The following is a 7,966-nucleotide window of genomic DNA, read 5'->3' as shown; positions in this document are numbered from 1 at the left end:
AGTTCTGCTATTAATTTTAAAAGTATTTCTCTTGTCATTTTTTGATCAAACCCGATGTAAACAGGTTGCTTCCAATTTGAAAAAAGAAGGTTATTATTGCAACCATACACAGCACACCTAGTACTCAGTATTTTGTTCTTCACCTAACATAAAAATATAGCTTTAAATATTTAATGACTTATATTTAAATCATCTTACCTTATAAAAAACTTAGTCAAATAAAACAATTACAGAAATATTAAAATAAATCACTTCGTTAATCACAAAATTGGACGAATATTAAAAGCGAAAACTAAACACGTGCACACCCTGCTCTATGTAAACAGAGAGGTCAGGACTCGTGCTGACGTCACTAACTTGCCATTCCTGGCTAACATTGTAGAATAGGGATCTGGCTATCCTTGTAGTATATAGTCCTTGAGGGGGGCCGAAATTTTCCTCCGCCCCGGGAGGCTGACACCTACGGTACGCCACTGGTGCCCACATCCCGGAAAAAGTTTAAAAAACGTTTCAAATTAAGTCTCGGACTTAATTTTCGTTAGCCCGCATTATAAAGGTTTTTCGCTATTTTTAATATTAACTTTATCCAGTTTGATGTTGCATCAATACGCGAAACCCGCAACTCCGACGGCGACCGAGAAATCTTTCCGAAAAGCTAAATAATATCGAAATCCTAAGAATTTGATTTATTCGTGCGATGGACGAAAAATATTTTTTCAAACGAATTTCGGCCAATTTTCGAAGCATTGAAACGTAGAATTTAAGAAGATCGTCTTTTACCTCTCCACGGTGGACATTCTGTACCATGTAAATGCAGAAGATAATTTATTTATCAAATTCCGAACACAAGAAAATGATTGAAGCAAAATTTAAAAACAAAATTAATTAAAAAAAAAGATAAAATTGCCTTTTTTTAATTCAAACTTTTACGTGATTTGAACATTGTTGACGTGTCTTTTAACGTTTGTTCGAAATTCGTCACAGATGACGATTCTCAGTTCGATTGTGTTTGTGGTCGACGTGCTTTTGTTGTGCTCTTCGATTGCATTGCTTTTTTTTGCGGTTTGCGGACTTTTGCAGAGGAGATTCAAGATTTTTCAGGTAAGTCTTAGTCCATATTGACCCTAGACGTAAGAATTTATTTAATATTACTTGGAGAATCGGTCCCAGAAGACATCGTTCGATGGTCGACCGCTTGCACTTCGGATTCAAATCTTTTAGATTTAAAAAGGCAGCTGCGGTGAGCATTTTGCTTTTCTCGGAAGAATTTAGACATTAATTTAAGCTTTTGTTTTTATCGACTAATTGCAAATTTTCTTTTTTTCAGAATGAAGATGTTGGAGTGGTTTCGCCGGAGGTTCCGACGGAAGAATGCGGTGGCGCCCGAGGGAGGGATCTCCTCGGACGGCTCCGATGAGACGTTCGAGGACCGTGTGCTCGACTGGGTCTCTGTCGAATCGATTAGTTCGGTGTCAGTTGAGACCGTCGAGCGAGAGGCAGTGGGTGGTGACGACCTTCCCCCGGTGCGTGTGGCGTGGGATTCTCCTGGAGACAGGAGAGTTCTGAATCCATTTCACTTGGCCAAGGTCGTCAGGGATCAGCCGGCCCTAGGCCTTGTTAAGGAAGGCATAGGGAGTGACGAGTCCTCTTGGAGTTTGTCTATTTTCGCATAGTCTGCCTCTTTGTCTGTGCTCGCGACCACGTCGCAATTGTCTTTTGGAAGTCGGAGCGGGGAAGATTCGGAGGAGAGTGCCGCCGAAGTCGAGGAACTGCGGTTTTGTTGCTGTGGGAGGCTGCGGTTCCCTTGGCCTAGGCGGTGATCCTCTTCAATTTTCCCCAACTCGTCTTTTGCACCCGGACATGACACCTTTACTCAGACGTGGCCTTCTCTTACCCAGATGGTCTCACCTTATGGACTTGTCTGCCAAACGTGACACTCGATCGACGACAATGGATTTGGCTTCCGATTGTGACCACCCAGACGCGACATTTGGCGACCTTTCTTCCCAAACAGATGTTATGAGGATTGAGCTTCCCATTATGGTAGGTTAGGTTAGGCTAGGCAAGGCTAGGCTAGGTCAGGTCCTTCACTCTTCTCATAACACTGTTCGGGAAGAAAGACTGTCTGATAAAGGTAATAATGTTGACCGTAGATAATAAAGGAATCAACTTCTCCTTTTCTCACTGTCTTTGTGTTTTGTAGGAACATTTGGGAGGGAGATTCTCCCTCCCCAACTTTACAACCAAGAGGATGAAGAGGCCATTTATTGTACAAGTGAATATTTCCCGAAATCTCCAATGGTAAGAACTCTTTCGTTTCATTTTTTAACACATCTTATTCTCGTATCGTAATTTACTGTTTTTCTGTTTATAGACATGCTGAAGTATTCTTTGATCAGACACATACACGCGCACGGACACATCATCACTGTACATGAAGCTATATACACCATTTAACCTTTACTCGAATTCTCACACTCACGCACTTACCCGTCAAGCACCTCATTCTGTATAATTCGACACAATGAAACAACCCGAACACTTGCTTCCCACAAATCCAACCCCTGGGTCCTCGTCCTGGGAAGTAGAAACGCCAATTTTAAAGATTAAAGCGCTTTAAATTGGGCGGCCGAAGGGGCTCTGGTAATCACACATCTTGCATGGATTAAATGAAATTTCACCCATTAAGCATCAATAATTGTCTTGTGATGAATTTTTCTGTTAAGACCAAATTATGTTATCAAAGCTATAATAGTCATAAATAACTTGAAACCAATAGAAGGGCAGTGACAAAATTAGTCAAATTATTCAAAACAAAAAAAAAAAATATATTCAAAAACATTCGAGATGTAAAAATCTGTATTCATTCCGTCCTTATCCCAAACAATTTGTAGATATCTATCCTTTCCGAATATTCAGCCCAGGCAGTTCTATCATACGGTGTGGTGGTAGTGACCTACGAGAAGATCCTCTGTTCCTTCTATAAGGAGATAGCCCAATATAGTAAGCACAGAATTCTAAGGAAATTGTAGATTTAGAAGAATTCTACAATTTCCTCACTGCTTAGAAATGAAAAAGACGCCATCGAAAGAAAATAGTGCCTCGGCTGAAACAACTTGAAAGGTTAGAAATCTGAAACGCCTTTGAGAGAAGGTTGGTAGCTCACTTTGAGGAGACAGACTCTATTTCATCAGGCTAGAGTGCTTCTTCCATTTCTCACAATTATTATCTACTTATTACCTCTTAGAAAGATTTTAACTTCAATGTTTTGGTTCATAACATGACAATAATGTTTACAATATGGCAATAATGTTTACAAACAACTTTAAATCAACTGTTTTCTTCTGTGTAAATTTAATTATAGCTTCTAGTGTGCCTAGATTAAACATTAGCTTAAGGAGTGTTTTCCTGGGTTGGTGTTTAAGAGATGCGTTGGGAGGATTCAATGTGATTATATATTAATATAAATATTTGACAAGAAAAAAAATATCAAAAACAGCAATTTTTTAATTGTACTGATTTAGTTTTGCTAGTTGTTTGGAATAAAATGCAAACTGTTCAACAGAAAATCATTTATCTAAAAATAGTATTGTATATTCCAAGGTTCCATATATAAAATATTTCAATAAGCATTTACAAATAATTCTTCTTATATATTATAAATGATTTAATTTAAATCATATAGNGACAACAAAAGCAGTTTGATAATTTGATATACAGTAAGACCTACTAGATGATAAAGTGCTAAATAAAACAGCAATAAACAAGATCATTTTAACACAGAGTAAATAGGGAAAAGAAAAAAATGAACAGATTTTACTTTAATTTTAAGTTATTTTTATATTAATTTGCATAATTATATGTTTAATAACACAAACATATGCACACAGAAATGTAAAGTTCATTTTTTGTGATGAAGGTCTTGGCCAGAGGTGGCCAACAGTTTTTGCCCCCAGGCCGAATTGGAAAGAAAACTTTTTTCACGGGCCAAACCAGAGGCTGTCCTAGGAAAATTTTAAGTTGGTGCGAGATCTCATTGTGGTGTCACCCCATAGAGACTAAATTGTACAGAGATTACAGATACATTTTTCACATTACCACGCTTTATCAACATTATATGCTGTAATTAAGAGATTTGTAATGGAGGGTTAACTGTAAACACAGTGAGTTGTTGACCTTTGACCTTTTTTTTTCTTTAGGTGTCAGAATCTTTCATTGAGCTATTCGGACTTGAGTAGCTAATATTGAAAGATTAATCGCGGGCCACATAAATTCATTCGAAAGGGCCGTATGTTGGCCATGCCTGGTCTTGGCTCTTCTGAAATTCTTGTTTTTTGCAATTAAGTCATGTAGTTTCATCTGTTGCTTTCTTTTTCATTCCTTAAGCAAATATCAGTAGCAAGAGATCGTATCCAAAATGCCTCATCTTGCTTTTGCACTCCTTTCAAAATCTGGATCATTCACTACAATTTGATCAATGATTTTGGTTATCATTACCAAACTTTTACTAAAGAAATCTATAGAAAAATTTTTTGAATTCTTCATTTTCAGAATCACTATTTTCCAGTTCTATATGAATTGTTCTGCAAGTTCTTGAAGGTCATTGGTAAGGCTCTCACCAGAAACCTGCAGTAACTCCTCAATATCCTGCTCATCTACATCTCCGTCCTGCTGCATCGATTAGGTCAACAATTTGGTCAACTTAACGATATAGTGATAGGCTCTTCTTGTTGAGAATTCTTGAATAACTTCAGCCATAACTTTTTCCACACTTTGTTCATGCATTTATCAGTTAATTCTTGCCAAGAGAAGTCAATATTGTCTATGGCATCCATGATGTTATATTTTTTCCAAAATTGCACTAAACATAGATTTAAGGAAAGTACAGCGCTACGATGAATTTCCACCGTTTGCTGATTGCTTCATGTTTGGGAATAATCATATTATATACAAATCAATGAAATGCCATAATAATTTGAATCAGCATAAATTTTGAGTTTTTTTAAGGCTTTGAGCAGACTGCATTATATTGAATCAGCATGAATTGAGGCAGCATTAAGCAGGGTCTTATTGTAATTCTATAAGATGATAACATTTTGTAAGAGATCAGAAAAGCTCAAAATTTAATTGTTAGTAATTTTAATAAGTTGTTTCTGAGAATACATTGAAGTATAAAAATTGAAATATATGTAAGAAAAATAAAATGAATTAATGCTTGATAATCTATTAACTTGTCAAACAATTAAAAATACATGCTGTTAAATGTAACATTGCAAGACACATTTTGAATATAAAATCTATACTTTAAGTCTGTATTTTTTGAAGTACATTTGATATTGGTTACTTTTAAACATTTTTTTTTTCATTTAGTTTTCTATTTTCTTTTTTTCTAGTTGAGTTTTATACAAAGAACTTAAATATTAATCATAAACTAAATAACAGAATCTTTTCAGATACTTGGAGGATTATTTCTATCAAAACAATTACTACAAATGAGTGAGCTTAGTGTAACTATCTTTAAACAGAAAATACGAACTAATGTAATTCATTATATATGCAATACTAGTCTGCAGCAATGAAAGTAAAAACAAATTTTATGCTATTAGATATCATATCAACTATTTACTTATGTATGAAATTTTAAAATGATCTGAAGCATTATTTACTACTGAGCTTTATAGAAAATCAAACAGTAAACACTAACATTTTTTGGTGACCAACTTTTTTAGAATAAAAAGGAGAACACAAATAAATTGAAGGAAAAAATATTGTAAATAAAAGAAACAATTTATTAATTGCAACAATAATACACTATAATAATCTCTACTGAATGCATATATGCCATTGTGTTTTTGTAAGAAGTAAACAAAGCCACTTGCATATGACACGCTCAAGTTCAAGGTCTCCCGTTTAGAGCGCATGCATCTCATAACCACGTCTTGCCACACTGTACCAAGCCTTGACAAATCATCATAACAAATACAAACACATCACCTCACACACAATGAATAGGCTCAGAATTGATTGAATACAGAGATTTACAGATTAGTCTTCAAATATCAAAAAGGAGGACATGTAGGAGGACGGAACTTACAAAATAAGAACTGTCCTCTCTAAAGGAAAACGATTGGTCACCATAACATTTTTAAACGGTTAATTATAAACTTCGCAAACGTGGCATGTCTATTATATAGAAACTTCGATATAGTGCCAATAAATACTCGCAAATAGTTCTTCTCCATAAATATTAGATATCCGTTCAGTATGTAAAAAACTAAATGTACGATTTTGCATTGTTCTCATTAAACACGCGACTTTCAAATTCAAACGCGTGTAAAACGCATTATTTTAAGTACTACTATTTAACGTAACTCGATTTAGCGCCAATTACCAAGGTTAATAAACAGTGACGCTAAATCGAAGTTTAATTGTATATAAAAAAACAATTATTTTGTCTAACATCTGCAGTAAATATCTTTCTATATACATTTGTAGTGTAAATTTTAATAATAATAGAACTTAATCAGGAAAACAATTTCTGAAACTCTATTGGATATTCACGTGATATTCTTTTACGTATTAAATATGCTAACATTAGCTTACTTTAAGTTAGTATTTATGACAATTATAATTCAAAATAATTTAAAGCTAGATTAAATTTTAAAAATTATTTAAAATGTTTTTAAATTGAATTTATATAATGTATACCTTAAGGCGAAGTAATAATTAACAGGATCTATAAAATAGTAAACCAAACGAATTAAATCTATCAGTTATTCGGCAAAATCGAACCGTAAAACACACAATAACTTCGCTTACAGCGAACAAAGTAGGAAATCCCGCCATTAAACTGTTTTGTTTATAAAACAACATATGATTGGCTCAAATAATCAAATACGAAACGCGATTCGTAATTGGATAATTTAAAGTTTGTAACGTTATATTTATGGAAAAAGTTTTAATTATAATCGGTGTAATAATTAAAGGTTGTTTTAATTTATTATTTGAATTTTTATCATAAATATTTATTACTATAAATTATAAACTTTTGACTTATTAGTGAGATTTCATTTATAGTGCTTAATCGTTCATCGGAATATTCCCATAATTACACTTTTTATCAGAATATTCCCATAATTACACAATGAGAAATTGATTTTACATTTATTTAATAAATAATCATTCGTATATTGCGATCAAAATCAAATAAAAAATTTAAGTAACTGTTCTGCCATTGTAAGCTTAAATTATTTTAGCTAGTAACTTAGCTAATTACTCAGAATGGATGGCCGGATGCCACACCGGTCAAGGCAGCAGCCTACCGCTCTAGGGACCCGGGTTCGAATTTGGACGGGGCGACAAATCCCCAGCAATTTTTCTGGGAGTGGTCTGTCCAGATATGTCGGGCTCCGTCCCTCATCACCCGGCCAGCTCATTATGGATCCTGCCGAACCCATAATGAACATGCTAAAAGAGGCCCTCTTAGTGTCCACCAGTGGCGTACCGTAGTGGGGGCAGCAGGGGCGGCCCGCCCCGGGCGGCACTTTTTAGGGGGCGGCAAAATTTCACAATAAATAACAATACTGTAATATCTTGTAAAAATTTGAAACATCCTAATCTATACTTGCATCGCGCCTACGATAGTGCTATCGTCCGGACAGTCCGGGAATCGGCTCGCCGGGTGAACTAGTAACTTTTTCATCCGAGGAATTCCTGCGAAACCTGTTCACCTTTTTTTTTTTCTTGTACGATTCATTTGCGTTCATATACACCACTAATATCCAATAGAACTACAGGTAACCCCCGTATAACACGGTAGTTACGTTCCAAAAAATTGCCGTGTTATGCGAATCCGTGTTATACGAAACAAAGAACTAATACGAAAAGGAGGGTTAGGTTCCAAAAATTAGAAAACATGCTAGTATATTTTCATAATTAAGATAAATATCTTCATTAAAATTTTTTA

This window comes from Centruroides sculpturatus, unplaced genomic scaffold (assembly GCF_000671375.1).
Source record: "Centruroides sculpturatus isolate CEXI.00-Female unplaced genomic scaffold, Cexi_2.0 scaffold1044, whole genome shotgun sequence".
Classification (NCBI taxonomy): domain Eukaryota; kingdom Metazoa; phylum Arthropoda; class Arachnida; order Scorpiones; family Buthidae; genus Centruroides; species Centruroides sculpturatus.
This window is presented reverse-complemented; position numbering follows the sequence as displayed.